Raw genomic sequence first — 18,895 nt, 5'->3', positions numbered from 1 at the left:
CCTTGTTCCAGAGCCCACAACATCCCTGCGGCTGCCCAAAGCTCCTTTCTGAAAGGGCCACTTGTGAGACTGACACCCGGGGGCCGGCTAGCTCGGAGCTCTAGGACGCGGTGCTCATATCACACAGATGCATCTTAAGAGCAAGCCCCTTGTTTCAAGCTATAACGGACTCGCTATTCCGACATCCCTGCATGGCAGGAGGAGGGAGGGGTTTGGGAACAGCGATTTATTTCGAAGTAAGTGCTGTGTAGCCAGCGCCAAATTGCAAAATAAGCTATTTCAAAATAGGCGCATCGATTATTTTGAACTATGGGACGCACCCCTAGTGAGTTAGAGCTGAACTCTGCCCCTAGCTCCCTGCTTCACCCACCCACGTACTGACTCCCTCGCTGCCATGGGGCTGTTTGCATTGGCCTCTTCTCTCTGTAGCCAGGCTTCAGCCAGGACTGAGACTCAGGCAGGAGAATGTGACCAGGCTCCCTGCACCTGGGCCCTGCGTTTCTCATCCCTCCAGAGACACTTGCTAGTGGAGGAATAAATCACAGTCACATGAGTGTAGATTATGAAACTTTGTAGTTGTTGTTGCCTTGGAAACTCCCCACAGACCTTCCCCTGGGGTCCCGGGCAGCCGCTCACACTGCACAGCTCACTTCGAGGTGAGGGTGATGTGTAGACGTGCCCGTCCTGTTGAGGGCCAGCCTGCTGGGGGGGAGGCTCCAGCCACTTCCTTTCCTTGTCTCTCTCAGGCTGTGTCTACACTGCAGGGCTACGTCTACACTGCAGGCTTTTTGTGTAAGAGCAACTGCTCTTGTGTAAAAACTTGCAGAGCGTCTACACTGAAGGCACGTTCTTGCGCAAGTAAATTTATAGTGCAGCATCGGACAACAGGGCTTCTTGCGCAAGAATTATTCCTCTCCCTGTGAGGAATAAGCCCTCTTGTGCAAGAACTCGTCCACAAGGAGGCAGTGTGGATGGGCAACAGCGGTTTCTTGCTCAAGAAAGCCATGTATCTAAAATGCCCGTCAGAGCTTTCCTGCGCAGGAGAGCGTCCATACTACCATGTGCGCTCTTGCAGAAAAGCACTTCTCTTGTGCAACAGCACATGGCAGTGCAGAAACTGTTTTTTTTTTTCTGTATTTTGTTTCAGCTACCCTAGACTAACATGGCTACTTTTCTATCACTATTTTAAGCTGCAGTGATTCATGTGAGCCCAGCTAGACATTCAAAGTTTGTGGGTTCAAGTCCCACGAGTGTCACTTGAGCTGCTTTCTCCTTTCCAGGGCACAGCTTTTACAGAACAGGCAATCCTTAGGGTGTGTCTAGACTACCTAGTCTGAGTCTGTGTCACTTCCCTTGGGGATCCTGAGTTGTGCGGCTCCTGGGCTTGTTGGCTCCATACCAGGGGTGTCTCTTCTGCAGGGCGATGCTTGTTCCCGGGGCTAACGCTTATCCCTGGGACACACTTTGTGCAGGGACCGTTGGTCTTTGTGCCACAGTACGTGTCTGGGTCGTGGGAGTGAGGAACCTGCCTCAAATAGACACGTATCCGCCCCCCGCAGTGCTCTGCTTGAGACCCCGGAGCCCTGGCTTTGACTGGTGCACTGCAGAGAAAGCCCTTGTGTGTTAAAGGGCCTCAGGGAGCCCAGAGCAGAGGGAGCTGGGAATCTAGTCCCATTGATCCACTCAACACACACACACAATCCCAGCCCCAAGCTCCCCCACATCCCTAATCCTGTGCCCTGACTTCTGTATCCTTCCAAATCCTCACCCCTGTCCTGAGCCCCACCCCAAACATACAATCCCCAAATCCCTGCCTTGAGCCTCCCACACTGTAATTTCTTACAGATACTGTCCTATCACAACCCCTCCCCCAACTTCCTGCCTTAAGCCTCCCCCAGCCCAACGGGTGGTGCCCAATAGAACAGTCCCTGTAAGAAATGTGTCACTTTCACCCCTGGGAGCAGCTCAGCCAGGCAAAGGGGCTGCCTGGGGCAGGACATTAGCCCTGGAGGGCAGGGGTGGGTGTGGCAGTGACATCACAAGGGCCTTTCGCAGCCCCTCAGCTTATTGGCTAAAGGAGGCTGGGAGGTGATGACCTCACAGAGAGTCCATGACAATGGCCAGGTGGGACAGGCTGCAGGGCAGCGGAAACCTCAGAGACTTTGCTGCAGGAGTCTCAGAGCCCCCCATGGCTTTGCTGCAGGGAGTCTCCTTCTGGAGATCTGCCCTTGAGGCCAGAGAGAGAATGAGGGTCACAAGCAGGAGTGTGAGGAGGAGCCTCCTTGGAGCCTTCTCCTTTCCCTCGACTAACTGACCTAGAAGACAGACGTTCCTGTGGAGAAGGGAAGAGCCTCCAAGAGGGGCTTTGTTGCTGCAGCAGGGGAATTAGCTCAAGTGGTAGAGCGCTCACTTAGTATGTGAGAGGGGGTGGGATTGATGCCCATGTTCTCCGCTGATGGGAAAAATCCCCCTCCCAAGTTACTTTTGCAGCACCTCAGCTCATTGTGGGTGGGCAGGAAGCTGGGGGCAGAGCTGGGTTCTAACTCACTAGGGTGCATCCCATAGCTCAGAATAAGCGATGCAATTGGGTAGCTTATTTCAAGTCAATTTTGAAATAGCGTATTTCGTATTTTGGCGCTGGCTACACAGCACTTAGTTCCAAATAAATCACAATTCCGATCCCTCACTCCTCACTCCTCGCGCCATGAGGTTTGCAGGGACGTCGGAATAGCGAGCCCGTTATGGTTTGAAATAAGGGTCTTGCTCTTAAGATGTGTCTATGTGATATGAGCATCACGTCTTAAACCTCCAACCTTGCCGGCCCACAGGTATCAGTCTCACAATGGCCCTTTCAGAAAGAAGCCTTAGGCAGCCGCAGGGACATTATAGCGGCGAGGAGTCCTGTGGCACCTTATAGACTAACTGAAGTGTAGGAGCATAAGCTTTCGTGGGCAAAGACCCACTTCGTCAGATGCATGTAGTGGAAATATCCAGAGGCAGGTATAAATATGCAGGCCAGAATCGGGCTGGAGATGACGAGGTGGATCCAATCAGGGAGGATGAGGCCCACTTCTAGTAGCTGATCTGGAGATGTGAATTCCAAGAGAGCAGAAGCTGCTTTTCTAGTTAGCGAGCCATTCACAGTCTTTGTTTAATCCAGAGTTGATTGTGTCAAACTTGAAGATGAACTGTAGCTCAGCAGTTTCTCTCTCAAGTCTGGTCCTGAAGTTTTTTTCCTGCAGGGACGTTACGGGCTCTGGAACAAGGTAGGTGAGGCAGCAGAGTCTTTCATAGGCAGGGTAATTAGCTCAAGTGGTAGAGCACTTGCTTAGCATGTGAGAGGTGGTGGGATCACTGCCCACATTCTCCAGCTATAGCTTTGTTCTCATCTCTTATTTTCACTGTCAGGGGCTCAGTGGCCCCCTTCCTCTTCCTACCTGCTCTCCCAAAAGAGACAGACCTGGCTCCCCTTTCTTTTCCCCCAGCAATTGCCATGCTGCAAAGCAGACCCTGGTGATACCTGGCTCTCTGGTGCAATGGAAAGCATGTTGGACTTGTAAGTTGCAGCAATTCATGTGAGCTCAGCTAACCATTCAAAAGTTGTGGGTTCATGTCCCACCAGTGTCACTTTAGCTGCTTTCTCACTTCCAGGACACAGCTTTTACAGACCAGGGAATCCTTAGGGTGAAACCAGGGTAGGTTTGAGTCCAGACAGTTCCCAGCAGACCCCAGTGAGGGTGGAAGGAAGGGATGGTTCTTGGGGTTGGGTTTGGGGGTCGTTCTGAAAGGCTGCAGGTGCCATTAGATCGTTCTCTCCCTCCCTGTCTCCTACTAGTGCTGAGCAACACTCAGTCTATGTCTACACTGCACTGTTCTTCTGCAAAAAGCTACGCAAATTTCAAAACATTCTAGCACCCTGCTCTGCACCTTGTGAACACTCCACCTCTTGTTCTCATGGAAGTGACTCACCCGAGCTGCCAGCTCCTCATTTCCTCACCAGCCCCTTGAGATTTGTAGCTCAAAGCTGGAGCTGCTGTGGCAGGAGGTGAAGCTACAGAAGCTGACAGGGGACAATCAGCGGGCGGAGGGTTATTTTTTCTCCTCCCTGGGCTAATGTGGCTAGAACTGAGGAGAAGAAAATCCTCTTCCCTTCTCCTCAGAAGATGGAAATTGCAGTTGGTTCTCTCTCTGGTTCTACTAAAGCTGGAACCCAGGACTAGACTTTTTCTTTCTAAAACCCTGGTGAAAGCTGAGAGTGAATTGTTTGCAAACTGAGAATGTGAGTTTAAGAAGGGCTTCACCTAGCAAGGGGCTTGAACCCTTCCCACAGACACAGCAGGCCAGGGGGTTGTGCACCTGCAATGGCCCCTTCCTACTTGGCTTCCCACAAAGCTGGGGTGAAAAATTGCTAGACCCCAGCCCTCCCGGGCTAAGCCATGGCAGAGGTAGCAGGATTCACTCCCATCTTCTCCTGCCTGCGCCCTGGTACTGAGGGGCTGGCCCCTTTCCTGCTGTCCCAACTCTTATTCCCTCAATGCACTTTGTGCAGGGGCCTTTGGTCTTTGTGCCAAGGTGCATTGCTGGGAGCGAGGACTCAGGACCCTTCCCCCAATCTGACCCGCTCACACTGTCTGGCTGCCTCCAGCACAGGCTGTGCTCAGGGGCCAGGTGGGTGACTTGCCCTGCAGCTGTGATGGCATCAGGCCCTTCCTGCCCACCTGCTCAGTCTGGAGATGGAGCTCCAGGGGCCTCAGACACCCAGCAAGAGGAACAAAACTCTCTTTCTTGAACCTCAGTGCATGGAAGCAGAAGCACCAGGACCTTGTAACAACCAGCTGAGCCCCAGCAGATCCCACTGAGATTTGAACTCAGATTGCAGGATTCAGAGTCCTGAGTGCTGCCCCTTACGCCATAGGACCTGTGGTGTGAAAGGGCAGTGGGCACCTCTGACTCTCAGCTCCCTCCAGCTGCTTCATCTCCCAGGACTCTCTGTCCTGCCCCAGCTCTGCTGCTTTCAGGGCAAAGTCCTTGTTAAAACCAGTCACACTCTGGGGTCAGTGAGGGTCCCTCCCACCTGAGATGTGTCACACAAAAGCCTCGTTTCCTGCTCCGTTCCCAACACTGGATGCAAACACATGGTTGCTATGGGGGTGTAACAAGTGCCCCCTTAAAAAGCTCATCAATTGAAATGAAACTTTTACGTCTCCAGGTGTTTCACACTTTGGATTTCTATTGAACAGGGATTCTTCAAATGACCACAAACCCCTAACATGCTCTAGTGCCAATGCACATAAACCAGACAAACCCGTCCCACAGCTGGAACCAATTCAAACCGGCTCTGTGTGTGTATCTGGTTTCTGTTTCCATCCATTCAACAAGGGTATGATCTGATCTGGATGCCCATTGGCTCGTCCTTACTCTCCTTTGGCTGTGTCCTGCAGAAGAACAAGGACCACGTCCAGCTGGGGAGGAATGGCCACAATCGATCTTACAGCGTTTGATTTAGCAAGTCCAACTAAGACTCACTAAATCAAACCCAGAGGCCACCCCCACCAGCTTCCAGCACTTCTGCTCTTTGCCCCCTTCGGCTTCCTGCTGTGGGGACATGGCCAACTCCAGCTACGTAGGGAGGGATGGCAGGAATAGCAGACACATTGGCCAGGCACCACTGGGGGCTGCCTCCCTCACCTCCTCGATACCCAGCAGCTGCTTGGCCAGTTTAGTCATGGGGCTGCTCTCTGGGACTTCTCTCCCAGCTCCTCCACCTGTTGCCATTGCCCATCCCAAGGGAGGGGGGACGAGAGTCACTCTCCACGGTTGCAGGAGCTGCAGAGGTTGCACTTTTGGGAAAGGCTTTATTTTTCGAAAGATCAGCGTCTAGACTGGCGCTTTTCTCTGACAAAAAGAGTGGCAGCCATTTTTATGCTAATGAAGCGCAGGAGATTTAAATCCCCGCTTCATTAGCAATTGCGATACATCTAATTTACATCCCTTTTCTGAAAAAGGGATGTAGTCTAGACGTAGCCAAGACATTTTACAGTAAAGTGTGGTAAGAGAGGGCTTCTTGCATAAGAGCTACGCTCTTTTCTAACAGGTGTGAGTCCTCTTGCTCAAGAGCTCTTGCACAAGAGGGCCGTGTGGACATGGGACAGATGTTTCTTGTGCAAGAAAGCCCTATGGCTAAAATGGCCATCAGAGCTTTCTTGCACAAGAGAGCGTCCACACTGCCATTGATGCTGTTGCCCAAAAACACATCTTGCACATGGCAGGGTGGACGTGTTCTTGCATAAGAACCCTTGCGCAAGATACCGCCAGTGCAGACACAGCCAAAGGGACCTTCAGAGTTGAAGTCCAGTCCCCTGCCTCACAGCAGGACAAAGCACCATCCAGATTGAGGTCTCTCCAAAATAAGAAGCTACCAGGAGTGGGGTTTGAACCCACACAGACAAACATCTATTGGAGCTTAAGTCCAACACCTTAATCACTCGGCCATCCTGGTGGTACTTAGATTGCTGGAAGGGTGAAAGTTCTCTCTCCAAACAGACCAGGGACTCACTCTCACACTCCGTTAAAAGCATTTTCGGAACAGAGCATCTAGATTGGCATGGACACTTGCCACAAAAGCACTTTTTGCAGAAAAGCGTCCGTCCCAATCTAGACGCACTTTTCCGCAAAAAAGCCCCGATCGCCATTTTTGCAAATCTGAGCTGTTTACACTGGCCCTTTTGCACAAAAGGGACTTTTGCCCGAATGGGAGCAGCATAGTATTTCCGCAAGAAGCACTGATTTCTTACAGTAGGAAGTCAGTGCTTTTGCGGAAATTCAAGCGGCCAGTGTAGACAGCTGGCAAGTTTTTCTGGAAAAGCGGCTGATTTTCTGGAAAAACTGACCAGTCTAAACGCAGCCCCACAGGGGTATTAGCTCAAATGGCAATGTGTTCAGTTAGTATGTGAAAGGTAGAGGGATCAATGCTGGGAGAAATCCTTGTTTGTCTTTTTACTGGCAGAGCCAGCCAGGGGGCTAAGTGGCTGCAGTAGCCCCACAAATTCCTAGTTGCTGTCCCCAAAAGCCAGCCACGCTGGGGCAAAGAGTGCTGGACACCAGCCCTCCTGGGCTAGGCAGTGGCAAGAGCACTGGAGAGAGGTTGCAGGTGGGGCAGAATTAGCTGCATTGGAAAAGTGCTGCAGTGAGAGGTAGCAAGTGAGAGGTAGCAGGATTCACTCCCATCTTCTTTCATTACTTGCTGGTGCTGAGGGGTTGTCTCCTTTCCTGCTGCCCCAACTCTTATTCCCACAATGCACTTTGTGCAGGGGCCGTTGGTCTTTGTTCCAAGGCGTGTAGCTGGGAGCCAGGACTCAGGACCCTTCCTAAAAAATATGAATTCCCCTCCCCCCACGACCCTCTGTTCCACTCACACTATCTGGCTGTCGCCCACATGGGCTGAGCTCAGGGGCCAGGTGGGTGACCTGCCTTGCAGCTGTGACAGCATCAGACCCCTCCCTCCCACCTGCTCAGTCTGGAGACCAAGCTCCAGTGGCCTCAGACACCCAGCGGGAGGAACAAAATTGTCTCCATTGTCCCTAAAGACAAGGAAGCCAAAGCACCTGAAGCGTGAGGACCTTGCAGTAACCAGCCCAGCCAGTCCCACTGAGACTTGAATTCATCTTGGAGGATTCAGAGTCCCGAGTGCTGCCCCTTGCACCATGGCACCTACAGCTGACAGCCCACAGGGGCACCTGGGCCTCTCAGCTCTCAGGCTGGCCTCTTCTCCTGGCTTCCCTCCAGCCCCTTCATCACTCAGGAGTCTCTGTCCTGCCCCAGCTCTGCTGCTTTCAAGGCAAATCCCTTGTTAGGACCAGTCACAATCTGGGGTCCGTGAGGGAACCTTCCACCTGAGAGGTATGTTACAAAAAAGCCTCTTGTTCCCTGCCCAGTTCCCAACACTGACTGCAGGTGTCTACTTTCATGAGGGTGTATCTCAGTGATAGAGCATTTGACAGCAGATCAAGTGGTCCTTGGTTCAACTCCAAGTGCCCCCTTGGAAAAAGTTCTACTAGTGATATTTTCGTTTCCAGGTCCATCATACTCTGGCTTTACATTGCTTGAGGTTCTTGACATTAATAAGAACCCTTAACGCAGAGCTACTCAACTTTGGAAGCCACAGGGTTATGCCACAAGAAACACTTCCTGTTGGCCTGGCTGGAACATGGCACCACATGAGCATGTTGTTAACACCCATGTGCCCCTGTGGTCCTGAGGAGCACTAGAGATGTCAGGCAGCTCTGTCCTCCCAGCCTGGGGCTGTCTGTCTGGGCCATGCACTCACACACACTGGCCCCTTTCTAGGGCAGGGCTCCTGCTGTTCCTTGGTTTACTCAGCCTGGGAGTTGGGCTTTTCCCAAGCAGCAGGAGCTGTGTTTACCTGGGGAGCCACAATAAGAGCAGAACCCCCTCACCCCTGTTTCTGCTTGGCTTTGAACCTGGAGGCTTTTGCATATTAAGCAAACATGATAACCACTACCCCACAGAAACATGGGATAGAAGCATGCTTGTCAGTTTTTTTCTGTACATAAAGTTGGACAAATATTCTGTTACTAATTCTTTGCCCAAGGCAGAGCAAGAGCAGGGAACAAGACCCCCCCCCCTTTTCCCTCCCCAATACTTCTCTAGACCCTTTGCTCCCAACACAGGGGAGGAGGGGAGGCGCTGTGCACCTCAGGAGGAGTGACCCACTTCATATCCCCAGCATTTCTGCCCTTCATGGATGGACCTTTGGGGGCAGGCCCAGACGCTCCATCCTCTCAACTCCTATCACACACTAGAGCAGGGCAGCCCCCAGGGGTAGGGCTGAGCCATGGGGTGCTGGGCAAGGGGCAGAGGCTGCAGGAGCTGAGAGTTTCCCTAGAGCTCAGGGACCCACAATGCGGCATCATGCCCGGTGTCTCTCTCGGAAAGGTGCAGAAAGGGATTGACTGGGGGCAGGGAGAGTGGCTCAGGGGTTGTGCAGTTTGTTGCTTGGTCAGGGGTGTGGTCAAAACACAGACCTTGCTGTGAGCAGGATTTGAACCTGCACAGGGAAACCCTATTGGATTTCGAGTCCAACGCCTTAACCACTCGGCCATCACAGCTATGAAGTCAGTACTGCCCCAGGGCCAGGGAAACTGGTAACTAATCCCAGTGCCCAGACCTGACATCACCTCCCCCACCGAATTCACACAGCAAACCTGGCTCCCCGAGCACAGAGGGAGCTTGGGGGGCTCATTGCTGGGCCGTGGGGTGAAGCATCAAACCAGCCCCCTCCTGTGGGGCCTGTGAGTGTTGCTGTCCCTGCTGTACAGACAGGGCCATGGAGACAGGAAGAGGTTCACTGAATGGGCCAAGGTCACCCAGCGAGTTAGAGCCCAGCTCTGCCCCCAGCGTCCTGCCCCACCCACCGATGTGCTGACTCCCTCACTGCCAGGGGCTGTTTGCATTGGCCTCTTTTGTTTTCTTTTCTGCTGTGAGACATTGGGACAGTTGGCCAGGGCGTCCCGCAGTTGCCATCTCCCTCTGTGCAGGTGCTGTCCAGAGCCCCGACTAGCAAACGCTGACACTGCTGTTAGGTCCAGACCAGAGGGGAGTGTTTAAGGGTTATTTCGGAAGAAGGGTTTTCTCCCCAAATAACTGCATCTAAACAGTGTTTTTTATTTCATAATAAAGTATTTTGAAACAGCGCCCGGACGCGATTATGCAAATGTAACGCGGGATATTTAAATCCCAATTTCATTTACAATTTTGAATGTCTCCATTTGCATCCCTCTCCTGAAGGAGACTGCAAGTGTCGACATGTCCTGGGTGTTGCAACCTCCCAGCACTCACCTGATGTTCCCTCCCCGCTGCCTGAAGACGTTTGGGAGTCCTCCTGCGTCTCCTGGAGCTGCAGGTCATCAGTGTTGTCATCCTGAAGCTGCCGCCGCTGCTGCCCAGGTGTCTCCATCCCAGACTCCACAACTATCCCTGGAGACAGGGGCTCCCCACACCCCGGGATTCGGTCCAGTTCCTCACAGTATGCACAGTGCTGTGGTGCTTCCCGAGAGCAGGAGCTGCGCTCAGGGGCCCTGACATACCCCCCCACAATTCCTTAACCTTGGCTCTGACTTGGTCTAGGATGCAGGAGTGGGGAGGTGGCCTTTCTTTGCAAGGCCATCAGCCATTCAGCCATAAATGTCTGCATTCCTCCACCTGGACTGCAGGGACTGCAGGGACTCCTCCTGGGATCACAGCTCCAAGAGGGTCTTTATCTCTGGCCTAGACACTGACAGTGCCTGGCGTTTGCTGCCCCTTGCTTGGTCCTGTGATGTGTCCTTGAAGGAGTCTCTGGGGGCTTGTGCCTGTGACATGGCTCTCTGGAAGGCAGAAGCGCTCGAGCTTAGCCAAACGACCCAGAAACAACATTTTACAGCAACAAACACAAGGATGGCTCTTGGTCCTGATTGCCAGGCCACACAGAGTCTCCAGAAGTCACTTCCCCATCTCTCCTTTGGCTGCTCTAGAGCTTAGCCCAAAGTCCAATAAACTCTACTCTCCCACCCAACAACCTCTGGGATTCCTCTCCTGCCCAGCTCCTCACACCACGGAGAGTGCAGGGCAGCCACTGCCCCAGCGTCACCACTTCTGGTCTTTGCTTAATGGCCAAGAAGTTCTGCTTTACCCAAACCACACAGGCACCCTCTCGCCTCTGGCCAGCCTCATGGCAGACATGGGCTTCCCTCACTAATTTTCCCAGCAGCTTTGCAGGCAGGTATTGGTGGTATAGTAGTGAGCATAGCTGCCTTCCAAGCAGTTGATTTGGGCTTGATTCCCAGCCAATGCAATGTAAAGATGGAGCACCCTGAAAAAACAGGCGCAAATGGGTTCTGCAGCTGTCAGCTGCCTCTCTCTGTTTTTCATCCTCTCCCAGAGCATGCACAGTAATGCGGTTCCTCCCTCACATACCCCTGCTGCAATTCCTTGACCTTGGCTCTGACTTGGTCTAGGCTGTGGGGGTAGGACGGAGGTGGCCTTTCTTTGCTAGACAATTGGCCATTCAGCCATAAATGTCCACATTCCTCCACATGGACTGCAGGGCCTGCAGAGACTCCTCCTGGGACCACAGCTCCAAGAGGGTCTTTATCTGTGGCCCAGACCATGACAGTGCCTGGTGTTTGCTGCCCCTTGCTTGATTTGATTCCCAGCCAATGCAAGGTGGAAAGAGAACAGGCAACCTCCTGGGGGAGATCTTATTTAATCCTGAACAACAGGCACAAGTGAGTCCCACAGCCAAGGGCTCCCTCTCACCGCTTTTCATGGGAAGCAGCTCAAACAAAACTAATTTCAGTGTTGTGGGGTCTGCATGAGGCTTGTACCAGTGACCTGGGCATTATTAGCATTAAGCTCTAAACAGCTGAGCCAGCAGGCCCATGAGTAGCCCCACAATAGCGGGAAGAGAAGAGTTTTCCCTGCTATTGGGGAAAGCCGGCCAGGTCAAAGGCCTTTTAGCCACCGGGTCTGTGCAGGCTGGAACCTCCTCCTACCATTTTCTGGCTTGTTTCTGCTTCCCTGTCTATAGCAGGCAGCTAAGAGAGGGAAGGGGGGTTAGAACAGTCACCACAGCAAACATATCTGTGCCTAGCACAGGGCTTGAACCCATGACCTTGACATTACTAGCTCTATGCACTGAACAACTGAGCTAGCCAGCCAAACGAAACACGGTTCACAAATGGCCCTTTCAGAAAGGCGTGTCCAGCAGCTGAAGGGCTGTCTCTGCAGCTGCCAATGGCTCTTCTCTGACAGGGTCACTAGCGACTCACTGTGATGTGGGCTGGCTTGTCCAGCTGGTTTGAGGTTTGGTCAAGGTGGCTGGTGGCCGGCATGGCGCACTGAGACCCAGGGCAAAGAGGCAGCTGGAATCTCTTCCTGCCAGCACCTTGCCTCCCAGCTTTTTCCCTGTCGGCAGCAGCCGCAGCCCCTTTCAGCCACTGGGTCAGCCCGGGAAAGGAGACAGGAATGGGGCCAAGTAGGGAGTCAGGCTGAGGGGGCAGGCGACAGCTTCTCTCTTGTGCGCTGCTGAGGAGAAAAACTCCCTGAGCAGGACCATAAAGTCAATTTAAAAGAGCATTTAGAGAGGGGCACCAAGGGGGCAAGAGTCAGAGCCTGGCAGCTTCTGGGACACAGGAGAGGTCTCCCCTGGCCACCCATGGAACTGCTGGTTCAGGAAAAGGCTGATTGTGGAGGAGTGTTGGGCAGAAGGAAACCACAAGCCTGGAGCAGGTGCAGAGGCTGCTGTGACTGGCACTGGCAAGGCAGGGCTCTCACTGCAATTGCTGGGACAGGAGAGCCAGCGCCACACGCCCTTGTGATTCCCTGGGGGTGTCCGTGCTCAAAGAGCCTGAGGGTGCAACCTCTACAGCTCCTGCAGCCATGGAGAGTGAGAGTCTGTGGGCATCAGGTGCTTCTCACTTCCTACAATGTCAGGAGAAATGGGGAAATGAGGTCACCTCTCTAGACATAAAAGAGATGATTTAAGAAAAGAGGATGTGTCAGGAGTGGGATTTGAACCCACATCTCCGTTTGGAGACCAGAACACCCAACTAAGGGAAAGACAGGTCCTTGAGTCTGGCGCCTTAGACCACTCGGCCACCCTGACACCTATGAAGAGACTTCTAATGGCAGTTTTCTTACATGTGTGAGTTGCTCGGGGAGGCGGCAGGAGCACCTCTCTTTCCCCATCTAACAGCCGCTCTACAGCCCAGCTGGGTTTATCCCCACTCACCCTTGTGGGGTGTTTTGCAGGGAGCTGACAAGAAACAGAAGAGGAGAAAACTCTGGCCGGCAGAACTGAGGCTTGGGATTCTCCTGGGCCAGGGAGTATGTGTCAGTGCGCCTGGGGATCCTGAGCTGGGTGTCTCCTGGGCTTGTTGGCTCCAGACCAGGGGTGTCTCTTCTGCAGGGCGATGTTTGTTCCTGGGGCTAATGCTTATCCCTGTGACACACTTTGTGCAGGGACCGTTGGTCTTTGTGCCACATTATGTGTCTGGGACGTGGGAATGAGGAACCTGCCTCAAATAGACACGTATCCGCCCCCCCACCAGGTTCTGCTTGAGACCCTGGAGCCCTGGCTTTGACTGGTGCCTGGCACGAGGGGAATTAGATCTAGGGGGAGATTTCTAGAGCCCCACAACAGCTGCTGCTTTCGTGCAGATGTGCACATCTGTCTGGGGTACTGGGCACCTGGCCTGCTTTCTCTCCCCGCCAACGTGGGCAAAGCGGCATCACTGGCTCAGGGGTTTCTCTCCTCAGCGCGCTGCAGAGAAAGCTCTTCTGTGTTAAAGGGCCTCAGGGAGCCCAGAGCAGAGGGAGCTGGGAATCTAGTTCCATTGATCCCCTCAACACACACACACACACAGTCCCAGCCCCAAGCCCCCCCACATCCCTAATCCTGTGCCCTGACTCCCATATCCTCCCACATCCTCACCCCTGTCCTGAGCCCCACCCCCAACACACAATCCCCAAATCCCTGCCTTGAGCCTCCCACACTCCACTCCACACTGTAATTTCTCACAGGTACTGTCCTATCACAACCCCTCCCCCAACTTCCTGCTTTAACCCTCACCCCAGCCCAAAAGGTAGTGCCCAATAGAACAGGCCCTTTAAGAAATGTGTCACTTTCATCCCCTGGGAGCAGCTCAGCCATGCAAAGGGGCTGCCTGGGGCAGGACATTAGCCCTGGAGGGCAGGGGTGGGTGTGGCAGTGACATCACAAGGGCCTTTTGCAGCCTCTCAGCTTATTGGCTAAAGGAGGTTGGGAGGTGATGACCTCACAGAGAGTCCATGACAATGGCCAGGTGGGACAGGCTGCAGGGCAGAGGAAACCTCAGAGACTTTGCTGCAGGGAGTGTCAGAGCCCCCCATGGCTTTGCTGCAGGGAGTCTCCTTGTGGAGATCTGCCCTTGAGGCCCGAGAGAGAATGAGGGTCACAAGCACGAGTGTGAGGAGGAGCCTCCTTGGAGCCTTTTCCTTTCCCTCGACTAGCTGACCTAGAAGACAGACGTCCCCATGGAGAAAGTAAGAGTCACCAAGAGGGGCCTTGCTGTTACAGCAGGGGAATTAGCTCAAGTGGTAGAGCGCTTGCTTAGCATGCGAGAGGTAGTAGAATCAATACCCACATTCTCCACTTCTGGCAAAAAATCCCTATTTTTCTTTTCACAAAGGTACAGCCAGCCAGTGGGCTAAATGTCTCCAGTAGCCCCCTCGTGCTTCCTACTTTGTCTCCCCGAAAACCAGTAGAAAGCTGCTGGGACTCAGCCTGGCAGTAACAGAAGCGTTACTCACAGAAGGATTATTAGCACTCAGGAAAGTGCCGGCTACACAGGAGAGAGGCAGCGGCTCCCTCCAGCTGGCTCCCTGGGGGTGGGGCATTGGCTGCTTCCTTGCTGGCCTAACAAGAGAGCTCTTTGCTCCGCCTCCATGATCCTCCTCACAAAGCTGATAGGCTGGCTGAGAATGCCACTCACGCTCTGCTCCCTGGGATGCACTGAGTGATGGAGCAGACGGACGGGAGGTGTCGGTGGAGCAGGTCACCCACCTGGCCCCTGAGCTCAGCCCATGCGGGAGGCAGCCAGGCGGCTGGGAGGGAGCCAGAGCCGGGCAGGACCAGGGGACGGGAAAGGGGCGAGTCAGAGAACAGAGACAGGGGAGCAGGAAAGAACATCCACAAACCCAGCCTAACTGCTTGGCCCGCTGCCATGTGAACCACGGACCCATCCACAGCCAGCCCCCAGTGCTTTCCCCACCCTGCAGCCCAGCCCCACAGCTGCTCACTGAGCCCTGCCCAGACAGCAGCTCAGGACTCTGCCCATGGAACTGCCATGTCTTCTCCAGAGCCCTCCAGCATTTCAACGGGCACAGAGAGGAGCCTGCTGCACCTAGAGAAATGCCAAAACACAGGACTGAAGCTGGGACCTTTAGATGGCCAGTCCAATGCTCACTGAGCTGAGCTACTGTGGCTGCTACAAGCCGGTTCTCTTGGCCTCTAATTCTCTTTCCCAGGTGCTTGGCAGCCCTGCCCCACACAAGCCATTCTCTGCTCAGGAAGGCAAGACAAGCATTTCCCTCCCCGCACTGTTTGACTCACTTCCTCCCCCCTTTCGTGCCTTAGCTCCTGGGCTGACCTAGTGGCTGAAGTGGTCGGCACCGTGGGGAGGAAATTGGGCAGCTAAACCCTGTTGGGAAAACTCCTGGTGCGACTCGCTTCCCTGCCAACTGAGCCCTCTGGGGCCTTCACTCCTCATCTGCAGCCCCCTGCTCCCTGCCTGGGCACCTCCAGGATCCATGATTCCCCTGATGCCTGTTGAGCAGCCCCTGCCAGCCTGGCCCTGTGGTGTCCTGGCTCCTGAGTTGCAGCCCCTGACACCTGCCTGGGTCTGGCAGGAGTAAGAGTTTGATATCTGTTTATATTTGTATTACTGGTTTAATGATGTAGCAATGTGGGATTTCTGTTAAGGCAGGGATAGAGTTTTAGGCCTTTGGTTCAATATCTATTTCTTTGGGGGGATATGATAGAGGTCTATAAAATCATGAGTGGTGTGGAGAGGGCCTATAAAGAAAAGTTATTTATTAGTTCCCTAAATAGAAGAACTAGAGGACACCCAATGAAGTTAATGGGTAGCAGGTTTAAAACTAATAAAAGAAAGTTCTTCTTCACACAGCGTGTAGTCAACCTGTGGAACTCCTTGCCAGAGGAGGCGGTGAAGGCTAGGACTATAATAGAGTTTAAAGAGAAGCTAGATAATTTCATGGAGGTTAGGTCCATAAAAGGCTATTACCCAGGGGATAAAATGGTGTCCTTGGCCTCTGTTTGTCAGAGGCTGGAGAGAGATGGCAGGAGACAAATCGCTTGATCATTGTCTCTGGTCCACCCTCTCTGGGGCACCTGGTGCTGGCCACTGTCGGCAGACAGGATACTGGGCTAGAAGGACCTTTGGTCTGACCCAGTATAGCCGTTCTTATGTTTGTTCTAAGGTTTAGTAAGTGAGAGACAGAATCTTGTCTTGTGTCCATGTTAATGAGATTAGAGGAATGCTGGAGGCTCCAGTCTCAGTGTGATTGGTTTGATTAGGTCCTAATTTACAATGCCTTGTGCTTTTCCTCAATATAAAACACAGGAGCAGGTGCAGGAGCTACAGAGGTTACATTCGCAGGATCTCTGGGTGGTGCTGACACCCCCAGGGAATCACAAGGGTTTGTGGCTCTGGCTCTCCTGTCCCAGGAATTGCAGCCAGAGCCCTGCCTTGTCAGTTGCCTTTGCACTCACTCCAGGTTTATGGTTTCCTTCTTCCTAATGTTCCTCTCCAACCAGCCTTTTCCTGAACCAGCAGTTCCATGGGTGGCCAGGGGAGGCCTCTTCTGTGTCCCAGAAGGTCACAGGAAAATGTGAGCAAAGGCTACAACAAGGCACCACCAGGAGTTGAACCCAGGATCTCCTATTTTAGGAGTAGGTACTTTAGCTAGCTAGCTAAGCCACGGTGCCCTCCTTAGTTAGGTCTACAGTACAGAGTTTTTCCAGGATAACTCTCTTAGCCCAGAAAAACTCTGCCACATCCAGGGAACAGGTCCACTTTTTCAAATCACTTTCCAAAAAAGTTGTGTGAAAGTAGAAAGAATTATACTGTAAGAGAAAGATGAATTGTACTGTAATAATTGAATAAGTTGAAGGAATTCTGTTTGTCTCTGAATAGGAAGAAGAAAAGTATGTTAATGTTGATTGTAGGTATGCAGATCAAGGTGCTAGCCAATTTGGGCCTGAGTTTAACAGGAAAAGGAACATTAGGTGTTAAACAGAAAGCAATTCCAGATAATCAGGGAGATATAGCCAGGAGATTGCTGTGTGTTTGATATTGAAATGAAGATACTTAACCACACTAATAATGTGAAGTTTTGCCACACCCTTTGATCTTGTTAACTTGGCCTTTTGACTGTACAAAATCAAGGGGTTTGAACCTTGTATGGTACTCACATTTTTGCAAAGCTTTGCTGAATAAACAGAGCAGTCTGCCAAATCTGTGAGTCCTGTCTGACTTTGACAATTGGCATGATCTTTCGGAAGGCCTGTATTCCTCGTTTTATTAGGAATAAGGGCTCATCTGAAAGAAGAGGTTTTCCTTACAGATTGGGTCCGTGTAGATGGGCCAAATGTTGGAAAAGTCTCTTCTGGAAAAAAGTGTCTCTAAAATTGTTCTAATTTATGGTTGCAGACAACACCTTTCAATTACAAAGTGCAGCCATTCCTCATTTCCCTGAAGCCCTGGCAGGGTCTCAAGGCCTGTGTAGCCCAAGAAACGTGATTGGCAGCTAGTACCCACAATCCTATTGTCAATTGCAGTGCAGGGCTCTGATGATATGTACCCAAGGCAGCCACCTTGCACTAAAGCTGGGCTGGAGGAGAAAGACTCTTTTCTTTAAGCTGGAGTTGAACCAACAACCTACAACTCCAAGCACACACTACAGTCCTCTGCTCTGCCAGCTGAGCTACCAACAGAAGCTTGAGAGATACTGGATTGTCCAGCTTGGCCCTTCTACAAGTGTTAGGGCAAGTGCTCAGCCAGGTGGGTGCCATCACAGGCCAGGAGCTGAAGAACCCAGGAGTACAGGGGTTGTCACAGGTACGTCTCATGGAGAAGGTCCCCTGAGAGAAACCTGAGCTAGATCCATCCATGTCACAGCAGAAGATAAAATGTTGGGCTCCTGTCATGGGTCCTTTTTGTTCCAGGGTTTTTAGGGGTGCTGGAGGGGCAGAGCCACAAAAAACAAACCACTTGAGTGAATCTTGGTCCAGCCTCTTACTTATGCTGCTCTCTCTGCCAGACAGTTCCTACGCCCAAGGCAATAGCTCCGCAGCCAAATGTATGTTGTGGCGATTTCCCTCAGCCTAGAGCCAGCGCAGGGAGTAGAACAGGTTTCTTCACCTTTCTCAGAAGCTGTGAACACACATTCCCTGAGGCCTGGGCCTGAGACTGCCTGCCTTTCGTGCCGGGGGCAATAGGGAGAGCCTGGCAGCTGCTGGGACCAAACATGAGGGCAGCCGGGGAAGCAGCAAGATTCGGCCCCCTGCATCTCTATCCAGGCTGGTAAGTTCAATGGCCCCAGCACATCCCAGCCTCCTGCTGAGCCAGCCAGATAAGAGACCAAGCGCTGGTGGGCATCAGACACCCAGCAGGAGGCACAAAATTCTCTTCTCACCAGCCTGAGGACCAGGAAGCCAAAGCACAGGAAGTGGGAAGTTTCCAGGCTGAAGATGGCAGGGCCCCAGGCACAGCAAAGCCGCTGCCATGGAACTCAAACCCTCAGGCTTTTGGTCACCAGTCAGACCCCTTCTCCCTCAGGCCATACAGCCCCTGTTCCCTCAGGCAGCCCTTAGGAAGCACCATGGAGGCTCAGACCCACAGTAAATGGCCTGGAACATGCAGTGTCCAGCAGGCAGGAAGGGCCGTGGGGCCGTGGGCTGAGGAAGCCAGTGGAGGAGAGGGGGAGTTCTGGGAAACCCAGCGGCTGTGGGGAAGCAATAAGGGCTGAGTGCCTGGCAGCCGCCTGAGGGGAAAGGTGCCCAGAGGGAGCAGGGCCAGCCAGGCCACCGGTGTCACGTCAGCTCTCAGGGCTCCTCCTCCTGCCCCTGAGCTCAGACCTCCCTGGGCCCTTCTAGTGCTGCCTTGGCCTCTGGCAAAGCCCTAAAGTTCTGGCTGGGCTACTCCCCCCTCTCCCCCCCAGGCCCAAATGACTCAGGCCCTAGAGCCAGGGCTCAGGGCAGCTGGCCTGAGGGGACAAGCGCAGGGGCTGTACCCTGGAGCCCTGATGCTTGTATGAGTAGGAGTGTGGGGAGGGG

The 18,895-nt window shown here is 53.1% G+C and overlaps 3 non-coding genes across 3 annotated transcripts; all 3 read right to left on the bottom strand.

Moving 5' to 3' along the window:
- Nucleotides 1-6,416: 6,416 nt before the first annotated feature.
- TRNAL-UAA (transfer RNA leucine (anticodon UAA)) lies at nucleotides 6,417-6,499 on the bottom strand. Its single transcript has one exon. It is a non-coding gene; the product is annotated as a tRNA-Leu (tRNA).
- A 2,547-nt stretch (nucleotides 6,500-9,046) lies between these two features.
- On the bottom strand, nucleotides 9,047-9,128 carry TRNAS-CGA (transfer RNA serine (anticodon CGA)). The gene has a single exon. It is a non-coding gene; the product is annotated as a tRNA-Ser (tRNA).
- A 3,427-nt stretch (nucleotides 9,129-12,555) lies between these two features.
- Nucleotides 12,556-12,664, bottom strand: TRNAL-CAA (transfer RNA leucine (anticodon CAA)). Its single transcript has 2 exons — nucleotides 12,627-12,664; nucleotides 12,556-12,601 (listed from the first exon to the last, which is right to left on the bottom strand). It is a non-coding gene; the product is annotated as a tRNA-Leu (tRNA).
- Nucleotides 12,665-18,895: the final 6,231 nt, after the last annotated feature.

This window comes from Pelodiscus sinensis, chromosome 19 (assembly GCF_052426305.1).
Source record: "Pelodiscus sinensis isolate ZL-2025 chromosome 19, ASM5242630v1, whole genome shotgun sequence".
Classification (NCBI taxonomy): Eukaryota; Metazoa; Chordata; order Testudines; family Trionychidae; genus Pelodiscus; species Pelodiscus sinensis.
Note: the sequence above shows the minus strand (reverse complement) of the source record. Positions and strands in the feature narration are given on the sequence as shown.